Below are 10,586 nucleotides of genomic sequence, written 5' to 3' on the forward strand. Positions count from 1 at the left end.
TATCAACGGAATTCATCACTTTTTTTTTTTTTTTTTTTAGTGGCCCTAACTTACGTTACTGGCCTCGCGAGGAGGGCGGCGACCTAACTACGCCGCGCAAAAGAAACCGGCCGTCCTAACTAAGACCGGTGGCCACTTTTACTGCAAGACAACATGGGAAAACCCATATCCATGTACTATGCCATGAATATGGGGAAAAACCCATGAATTTACGTTAAGATACATAAATGACAGTGAGACTTACCGTTAAATTGATGTTTGTGAGGGGAGGGAAGGAGGAAGTTTGTGAATGGTAATTGGTAGGGTTACGATGTTACGATAAAAGTTGGATGATAGGAATGGTTTAAAGAGTGGAGGATATGTCGCTGCCGCTGTTGAGGGCCGATTGTTGTACTCCGGCCTGTGGTCGCCCAAACCCGGCCGCTGCCGCTGTTCAGCGACCGGGTCCGTGACTGAAGAATCCTTGGCCGCTGCTCGTCGTTGTGCAGTGGGTGAAGGGACAACCCCAGAGTATGTGGACAGTTCCTTGCGATGATACCGAGAAGGATGAAAAAAAACGCTTTTCGCATTCGTTCGGCGACTATATATTCCTTGTAATGCGGTATGCCTAAGGCCAAGTAATGGTGCTTACTTTACAGTTTGTCGGAATAAGGTGAGTTTAAGACAAAATCAAGTACTAGATCAGTTAGTGCTGGATCATCTCCGAGAAGAGTCGGAAGATCGTTTCTGAGGCGATATTTTGTAAGGTAGTTGTTGATATGTTTTCGTTCGTTGCGGAGGGCTGTGCATCCGATTAGAATGTGTTCAACCGTAATGCGTGTGTTGCATGTTTGGCACATTGGTGGGTCCGTCCTTTCGAAAAGATGACAGTGGGTGAAACGAGTATGTCCGCATCGTAGCCTTGCCAGTGTAACCTCGCGAATCCTATTTGGCTGGTTGCAAGTTATCCAGGATGTAAGATTTTGCTTGATCGCATATAAATGAGGAGAGTGGGTTTGATTCCATTTGTTTTGTAGGTAAGTATTAAATTTTGTTCGGAGTTTGTGGCAGACGTCCCCGATCGAGAGAGGCACCCCACTAGGGTCTGCTCTCATTGCTCCTTCCTTAGCGAGGGTGTCTGCCAGCTCATTCCCTGCGATGCCACAATGACTTGGCACCCAAAGAAAAGTTATATGCTGACTTTCGTCTAGTTCTAGTAGCATTTTGTGGATATTTTGGATGCAGTAGTGGGTGACGTTATCAGTTCTTTCTAGAGCCTGAAGGGCAGATTTGGAATCGGTGCAGATTATTGCCTGTTCAATGTGAAGTGTTTGTATATGACGGACTACCGTTTGAATAGCGTGAACTTCTGCTGAAAAAATAGTGGCATGGTCTTGCAGGCGTATTTTGTATCTGATATTCGGGCCCACGGCTGCCGCGCCCGTTTGGTTTGAAAGACATGAGCCGTCAGTGTAGAAGAATGTGGAGTCTAGGTTTCTCTGTACATACTCATGGAACAGCAATTGGGCATCCATTGGCGAAATGTTAGATTTTGAATCGTTAAAAAGATATTCAATAGAGATGTCTCGCAGGAGCCAGAAGGGAAGCATAGGCGGTTTAGAGGCAACGTTTATTTGGCCAATGTTGAGTATCTCATGAGCCTGATTTATAATTTCTGGAAGGAAGCACGACCTGCGGAGAGGTTGCCGGGAAAAGGGTTTCCTGGCTTCCATCGCTGGAATTGCAGAATGGTTCGGAATACTTTTGGCGCGATAGTAGTATCGTAGGAAAAGGAAGAAACGGCGGTCTTCTAGTGCTGGCAGGTTTGCCTCCATTCGCAGGGAGAGAATCGGTGTTGTGCGGAACGCTCCGGTTATCATCCGTAGACAATTTGATTGTATGGCTTCGAGCCGTTTACAAAGAGTGGGCGAGAGTGTACTAAAAAGGTAACAGTTGTATTCGAGAGTAGATCGGATGAGTCCTATATAAAGCATTGACAACGTTTTTCTGTCCGCACCCCAGGTAAAACCTGAGATGCATCTTAGGGCGTTTATTCTTTTAAGACAACGTGTCCTGATGTGCTCTACGTGGAGTCGAAAAGTCAGATTTGAGTCCAGGATTATCCCCAAAAATTTGTGGGATGTGTAAAACGGGATTCTATTTCCATCAATCTGTGGCGATTCGTCCAAGGACGGTAGAGGTCCCCTTTTAAAGACCATCAGAGCTGACTTAGGAGCTGACAGAAAGAAGCCCCATTTCTTACACCATTGAACGCAGTGATCGATTACCTTTTGTATAATTGAAAAGGCTTGTTTATAGCTTTTGTGGGAGACCCATATTGCAATATCGTCGGCGAAAAGTGAGTAACGGACAGAGAGGGTAAGAAACCGTGGAAGTGATAAAAAGACATCATTAATAGCGATTAGAAATAGGGTAGGTGACAATACACTTCCTTGGGGTACACCGTGCTCCATTCGGAAAGCGTCAGAGAGCGTGGTTTGACAACGAACTCTGAAGGTGCGAGGTTTGAGGAAATTACGAAGAAAGATGGCCAAATGGCCTCTAATGCCGATTGAATGCAGTTTGTTCAGAACCGTCGAGCTGTGTACTTTATTAAAGGCAGAAACTAGGTCCAGGAAAACAGCAACTGTTGGTTGGCGACGTTCCCAGTTAACTTGAATGTCAGAGATTAGACGAACGACATTATCTGCCGTGCTGTGGTGTTGACGAAATCCACTTTGGCAGGAGTCTATGCATTTTTTATCTTCCAGGTAGTAACGCAAGCGGGTGATCACCATGCGCTCAAAGATTTTGCAAATACAGTTTGTGAGAGAGATTGGGCGGTAGGAATTTGGGAGTTGAGCGTCTTTGCCTGGTTTTAGAATCGGAACGATAATACTCCTGAGCCACTCATCCGGGAAGGAATCATTTAACCAAAGATTATTTAGGGCGATGAGTAGAGTGGATAGGTTTAGTTCGTCTAGGTTGATGTAAAATGCGTAAGGAAGACCATCAGGGCCTACCGACGTCTTGGGGCTGGCCTTTGCCAAAGATAATTTAAGTTCGCGAAGGGTAAAAGGAACGTTATAGGACTCAGTATTAGCTGAGGAAAAATCAAGATTATTGGTTTGGCTGATAAGGATTCGATGAGTATTTGGATCGTAAATCTCTGTCGAGGAAGCGGCTGCAAACTGTCTAGCGAGAGCATTTACGACTTCAGGCGGGGCCGTTATGAACGTGTTGTTTATACGCAGTTGGGGGAAGGGGCGTGGAGCGGTTCTTCTGGAAGCAAATGACCGAACTTGGGACCATATCTCGCTGAGGGGGGTGAATCGGTTACACTTAGCAGCGTAATTTTCCCATGCTTCCTTTTTTTCCTTATATATAATTTCAGCACATTCTTTTCGTGCTGCTGAATAGAGGTGGGCGTGTCTATCACAGATACACCTTTGAAATTGCTTGTATGCCCTTTTCCGCAAAGCCTTGGCTCGCTGACATTTCCAATTCCACCAGGGTGGATTTTTAGGTAAATTTGGGCCACCGACTTTGATGGTTTTTTCTTTTATCGTTTCACTGGCTGAAGCCCTTACTGCGTTTATGAAGTTCGATATCGTACGGGTCATGCTGTAAGGGGAATGACGGTTGACACTCGCGTTAAATGCTTTCCAATCAGCCTTACCCGTTTTCCATATTTTGCGTTCAATTATAGGGGACAGTGGTGTGGCGTTGGCAAGCTCAATGGTTATAGGAAAGTGGTCTGAGAAAAGGGGGTCTGGTGAAACATTCCATTTGAAAAGCGGGGCTATTCTGGGGGAAGAGATTGATAGGTCAATGGAGGATGTTGTATGATAGCTGTGGCTGATGAAAGTCGGAGTTCCATCATTCATAGTTATAAGAGATTGGCGGTTGAGTTCAGTCTCTATGATCCGCCCTCTTGGAGTTAGCTGTTGGCTGCCCCATAATGGACTGTGGCCGTTGAAATCGCCTAGCATCAAACAGTGTTCAGGCATTTGTCTAAACAGAGCATTTATGGTATCACGGTTAACAATGTTTGAGTTGGGTGGCAAGTACACCGATGCGACCAAAACCTCTCGATTAAACAAGGAAATTGTTACCGCTACCACATTAAGTGTGGAAGCCAAGATTGTTTGACGCTGAGGAAGAGAGTTCGCTACATATAGTGCAACCCCTCCCTGTCGATTTGGCATATTTATGTCATGTCTATACAATGTGTATCCAGGGACATCATAATTGTAGTGATCAGAGTTCCGAAAATGCGTTTCTTGAATTGCTGCTAGAAGAGGAATTTCTTTTTGTAGATACTGCTTAAATTCTGATAGATGTGAGAGAAGACCTCCTACATTCCATTGAAGAAAATGCATGAACACTGCTTACAGCAAGGGGCTGTGATGACCTATTCAGGAATGAAAGACCGTTTGGTCACAGGCTGCGATCGTACGCCCATGTTCTTCTTTTGGACTGTGCGTGATCGGAGGCGAGTGCTCGGTGTCTTCTGGGTGAATTGCGTCAGAGACGAGTCAGAGTCACTATCGCTATACATGGCTGGCGATCGCTGCAGGGAGAACTGTTTTTCAAAACTTATTGTTTGAAACATCTGCGCCAGAGCCGTCAATTCTGTCAAAATGTCCTCTAAAACACAGCAATGATTTGACGCTCCCCACTAATTCACTGCAAACACTAAAAGGCATTTCTTTTCTCAAAAAGCATTCAAAAGCCGATGTTAGTGAACAAAAATGAAAGACTGACTGCTGTTCTTTGATTTTAAATGGCTTTTAATGAAGAGAAACATCAATTTATGACATTACGAGCCAGGATCGAAGTGCACCCTCGGTGACGTCATTTGTCCCTGCCGCCCGCTGAGAACCGTGCACGCAGGGCCCAATGGGGATGACTACGGCCACGGTATATAGAGAACTAGGTAAAACCGGTTTGCCGCTTCAACACTAAGGTATTTTGACCACTATTTTCAGCTGACCTCTTCAGTCCAAAAAAAGAAAACTATGCCACATATTTCAATATATTTCATTATTCAAATATATATTTTTAAATTATGTACAGAGAGCACAGCTTATCAAAATCTGTAAAGTAACAACGAAAATAAATTTTTGTCCAACTCCGCCATTTCGAAAATAATGGTTCTAAGGTTTTAGGGGTTTGTCAGGGACAACATTATTTTTCTACTCTTAAAATTTAAAATCAAAAATGAAAAAGTAATATCATGGGCAAAAATTGTTTCCTTGAATAACAAAATCAGCATAGTGCTGAACTTCTCAGCTTACCGGACCTGCCATTGTTCTACCACAAATTATCGATTAATATCAGTGATGTGGGGTTCTAAATATGGTCAGAAAACATCAAATTTAAATTATCTTTCAGAATCTGTGCATTATGTTGCCTTTTAAATGTTAAAAACTGAATTTAGATGATGTTGAATACACATCCGCCATTGGTGTCCCTGGTCACCCTGTTCCACTAAATGTAGTATTTTTCAAAAACTAGCCTATGGCGGTGTCTAAAACATTTACCAAAATTTACAAAATTGTCTACACTATTAGAAATCAGAAAGTTTAAAGCTCTATGACCTCTGGCATTTTGACAAATTACTTCCGAGTTTCGAACTTAGATTTTTGAGAACCCAACATTTCTGAACGAAATCATTGCTTCTTGGTCAAACTGTCAATCATATGCTTTCAAAAGTTATTTATTATAACCAAAATTTAATTTTCTTTCCAGATATGTATATTTAATTGCAATTTAGAAGGTGTTAAATTACATTTTTTGTTCTAGAATGAATTGCCATTCATGCTGCTGAAGGTTACACTATGGAAATTAACGAAATATTACTAAAAAACAAGCCTATGGCGGTGTCTATTTCAAGATGAATAATAAACAAAATTCAATTGTCTATTTGTTGATATAAGTCGTAAAGCATGATGACCTCTGGCATTTACGAGGTTTGGTGTTGAAAACTGCAGGCCATGATTATCACCCACAGTTGCGCACAGTTTTCTGTACTGCTTTCGCTAGCAAACGCCAGTGCTTGCATTTGATTGGTCTAACGGCGTTTCTTTTGCTAATTGAGAACACTCTTCAGTTTTATTTTAGTTTCTGTGTATTTTGTTGATTTTGTTGTCGGGGATTTGGTGGTATTAGGCAAGGTATTAGGCATTTTTCAGTCACACGGTTCCCGTGGTATTATGGTAAGCACTTTTAATGTTTTATTGTGAGAGGCTACGTGTGCCATATTAGGTGATTTTGTTTTAAGTTTTTGTTCTATGGTTTAGTTGAGATGCAAATCACCAGTGCAGAGTTTGTTGCAAGCTGCAAGGCGTACATTGTTTGTTTTTATTGATTTGTCATGCCTCAATTACCAATCCTTCGAAGTATGTAGTCTACCGTAAGTCTTTATAAACCTAATACCTAGATTCATTTTGTGCATCCGCTCTCTCTTTGCGCGCTTCCATGGTGTTCTCCCTCTCAATTCCATCCTCTTCTTCTCGGCGTATCAACCCCCTGCTTCGGATGGCCATTGAGGTAGGTGCCTTTGGAGCTTGCAGCAATGAGCGTTAGAATTGAATTACCGGAAATAAATGATGCTGTGAAAATTAATCAACAAAAGCTGACAAGGATTAGCTATTAAAACATTATATCACTAAAAAAGTATATTTGTGTAGCGATCATGAGATACATGCCCTGCCCCTCTGGCCAATCCTGGTCAATCCTGCTCCTGGTTGTACAGACAACTACCCTATGTGGGAAGCCCGAAGCTCCCCCAGGAGTATGGCCATAATAGCTGGGTTTGGTGAGTGTCACAGGACTGATGCTGATGCTGATGATGTGGTCGGGCTGTCACCTTTGCATTGGTAGCCCTATAAACACAGGTCGGGGGGGAGGGTATTAGTAGGATAAGCTTAGGATGTTGGTTAAGCCCTTTCCTCGTCACCCGCCTCTGTCACCAGTTTTCTCCTCAGCCTCCAGAGCTGGTAGGTAGAGTCCATCCTTGTTCTGCTCCATCTCTTTTCTATCATCGTTGAAGAGGAATGCTTTCAGTACCTCCTTGGGTTCTTCCACGTATGGCCTCAGTAGAGCTAGGTTTCATTGTCTTTCTTCTGTTAGCTTGGTACACTCTAGCATAAAATGGACTTCATTTCCTTCTTCTTTTCCACAGAGCTTAATCACCGTTATCACCTCATCCACCGTCTGTTCAATGTGTGAGGAATACGGAGACAAAGGCTGCTTGATAATTAAACAAGTTCTGTGCTTTCTCAGGAAGTCAGTACTTTGTTAGATACCTATGTGATGAGTTTAACGTAGACAATTGCAGTCTTATGTGTCGATGAAACTAAAAGTCTTGGAAACATGATAAGCTTAGCATAACATTCTGCCATTGTGTTCATGTGGCTGGCTTTGTCGTTTCTATTGTAGGTATGCTTTGTGGTTTCTGAGTTCTGACCATATTATCTTCCACCAGGTTCATTGCTGGCAGTGGTTCAGGAGGCAGTGGTTTGATCCCAGCTGTAGAACGTCACCTGCAGGAAGTAGCATTATGATGGCCAGCCACGTGGCGCGTGTATCCAGCCACATTGTCCAGAAATCATCACATCATCTCCAGGTCAGTAACTGTGTGGACCAGTCCAAGGCGTTCACAGACCACAGGTCATGCTGTGTCGTACCACGTCACTAGGTCAGTGACGTAATGGCATTGTGTGACCCGTCGCCGCGTCCTTGTAAGGACCACTCACCTATAGGTGGGTGGCTCGGGGGAACTTTTTGTGTTGCCGGGATGGGATGTCTGCTAAATGCGGGTGCCGCTGCAAGTGTCGTGACGTATGATGGGTCTGAGGTTCGGATTTCGATTCGTCGAGTGAGAAATGTGTGTACAGGCTAATGTACATAATGTTATTATAGCTGAGTGTGCGACAGGAAACGTTAATCATGAGCTGTGAGTCGTTGTTGCCGTGGCTCGTAGTGGTATTTGACGACCGTCGTGACCTGTGACGGTCACCGTGACTGCTATGTGATGGTCGCCGCGTTTGGCATATGACGGCCGGCGTGACTTCTATAACGGCCTTCGTGACTGAAACGTGACGGTCGTCGTGATGTGCCGCGACTCGCTGCTTTACAGGTCACTGGTCGCGGGTGCTCGAGCTGACTGTGTCTTCAACGGCTCCACGGTGACCAGCGCCGCCACCGCCGAGACCATCCGATTCCTGAAATGATAATGGCCGTACACGAACAAGAGGCTCTATGCATTCAGGTGCGAGTCAAGCGCCATGCTCAGAGGCGTCATCCGGAGAAGGCCGCACAGTGCACTTTAGGCTGAGCTCGGGTGTAGTGCGCGCTGACGGATAGGATGAAATTACGGGCCGGCCATCAGATTCCAGTGCGGGGATCAAGATGGTCGGAGCCGACGTGGCTTGGTTGATGGTGTGTCAGGGTCAGGGGTGGAGAAATAGGCCGAGTTGGGGTTGCACGGGCGCAGCAAATCCGCCGCCGCCCTAGCGGTGACCTTGACCTCCGCCGTCTGGTGCGGCTCCAAGGCCAAGCCGGCGCAGCCGGCGTGGAATTGGGAAGGCTCGTGCTACCCCAACTCGGCACAATTGTCCACCCCTGGTCAGGGCTGATTGAAAGTGGAGGCGAGACGACCGGATGTGAAGGATACACCGATACGGGTCTCGACGTCGTCTCGCAATTTGTGCTATGTAATATGACGGTTATGCCGTGGTATCATTCACTCTCGATGCGCTAATAAGTAGTAAATAGGACAGAGACTGGAATTAATATTATTATATTTGGATGTAAGGGCCAGGTTTTGGCCAGCGCTATATTAGAAATCGTGAGCGTGCTAGTTGCAATCAATCGCGCGCTTCTTGCTGAGCATCTGTGAGCGAAAAAAAAAATACCTTCTCTAAAACGTTCGTCGTAAAATATGTGTATCTTTGGAATAAGTTGTCAGAACATGAATGCATTTTTGGTGTCCACTGCAGCTGCTGTTCTGGAACAGAAACATACCGAGATCGGCTGTGTATGTACTATGTACGCTGTGGCAAAATCAAGCAGCCGGGCCATGAGTCAAAAGCGATATGTGAATTTAAGTTGATATATTTCACTATTTTAAACAACTAAACGCCTACGATCACTGGAAAGTAAATAAACAATAGATACCCATGTGGCTGTCTTGTCTGGCGTGATCCGAGACTCTCTCTCTCTCTCTCTCTCTCTCTCTCTCTCTCTCTCTCTCTCTCTCTCTCTCTCTCTCTCTCTCTCTCTCTCTCCCTCTCTCTCTCTCTCTCTGACTGTTGTTGCTGACGCACAAAAGGACAACACGGCCGAATCGCGACGATGGAGAGCACGGAACGATGCTGGTGACTGGCGGACCAGCGAAAACAGGAAAGGAGATGAATAGCTCTAGCTCCCGTCTGCGCGCGGAAGGGCGATGATTGGCGCGGCTCCGGGCTCGCAGACCCCATTGGCTCATCAGACTGTTGTTGGTTTTCTCCCTCCCCCCCCCCCCACAGGCGTAGCCAGGTAGCTAAGTTGTGCGCGGAAGCGGGCGGCCAGAGCGGCGCTAGGTGTCGCCCTCCCAGCGACCGGGCAGTGCAGCTGGACGTGCCCCGGATGGTCCGCCTCTGATCTCGGCACACTCGGCGGAGTGCGGCCGGACACTCCATGGAGTTGCATAGCGTCGATAGGCCGTATGGTGTCGCTGTCGTAATTATAAACGCGTAAGTAGAAGGTTGAAGCAAGATATAGAATGCTTCTCTTTACATTTAATATCGCAAAGCACAGCTTTATGCGCTGGCTACGACATGTGCGTGTCGGTTGCGGCAGTGATCATCGAAGAAATATATGATTTATAAACGTTTCTTGATCATAGAATGATAAAACATTGCAATATTTGCCTGTTGTGAAGAAAACTTCTATATTGCCGCTCTATCGTCCGGAATTATTCGTGTTTGATTACGTCAATTCCGCCACTCTATCAGCTGATTTTTGTTTCCGAGTCACGTGACCAACCGGTGTCTCCCTGACTACGGCCTGGGCGTAGGAACAGGGGGGGCTGGGGGGGCCATGGCCCCCCACTTTCGGAGGTGGGGGGGGGGGCCAGCAATGTTAACTGGCCCCCCCACTTTTTGCTGACTTAAGTGTCTGTCTTTACCTAGGTACCAGTGCTACCACCCGGTAACTTGACAACAATTCAGCTTGCCCTTTAATGAAGACTCCCTTTTATTTCTACAGCGTTATTGACCGCAATTTCCTTCACTCAATGAAGGAAACCATATCAGAGACAAGACTGTGGGTCCTGGTGACAGCATTTTGTTGAATACGAGGCACGGGACAGCGAGCACTGAAAAGGTATAAGACAATACTAGCACGGTGCAGGAGAATGCGTATACAAACGACCAACGCTTGACCGGATCTGCTTGGGGTCGGCATAGTTCGTCAAAGGCGTACTAGCTGGGGGCCAGGGTGACCATGCCCCCGCCTCGGCTCAAACAGGCTGGGGGCCAGCTATGTCTGTATCCGCCCTTACCCTTCCACTTTCAGTGCAGTGGCGGTCGCAGAGGGGGGATCAGGGCCATGCC

At 45.8% G+C, this 10,586-nt stretch overlaps 1 long non-coding RNA gene across 1 annotated transcript; it reads left to right on the forward strand.

Annotated features, from left to right (window-relative positions):
* The first annotated feature begins 5,020 nt into the window (after positions 1-5,020).
* On the forward strand, positions 5,021-9,169 carry LOC122391194. The gene is made up of 3 exons (XR_006258343.1): positions 5,021-6,200; positions 7,472-7,612; positions 8,126-9,169. It is a non-coding gene; the product is annotated as an uncharacterized LOC122391194 (long non-coding RNA).
* Positions 9,170-10,586: the final 1,417 nt, after the last annotated feature.

The sequence above is a fragment of the Amphibalanus amphitrite genome, unplaced genomic scaffold, assembly GCF_019059575.1.
Source record: "Amphibalanus amphitrite isolate SeventyFive unplaced genomic scaffold, NRLGWU_Aamphi_draft 000000F_arrow, whole genome shotgun sequence".
NCBI classification, from domain to species: Eukaryota; Metazoa; Arthropoda; class Thecostraca; order Balanomorpha; family Balanidae; genus Amphibalanus; species Amphibalanus amphitrite.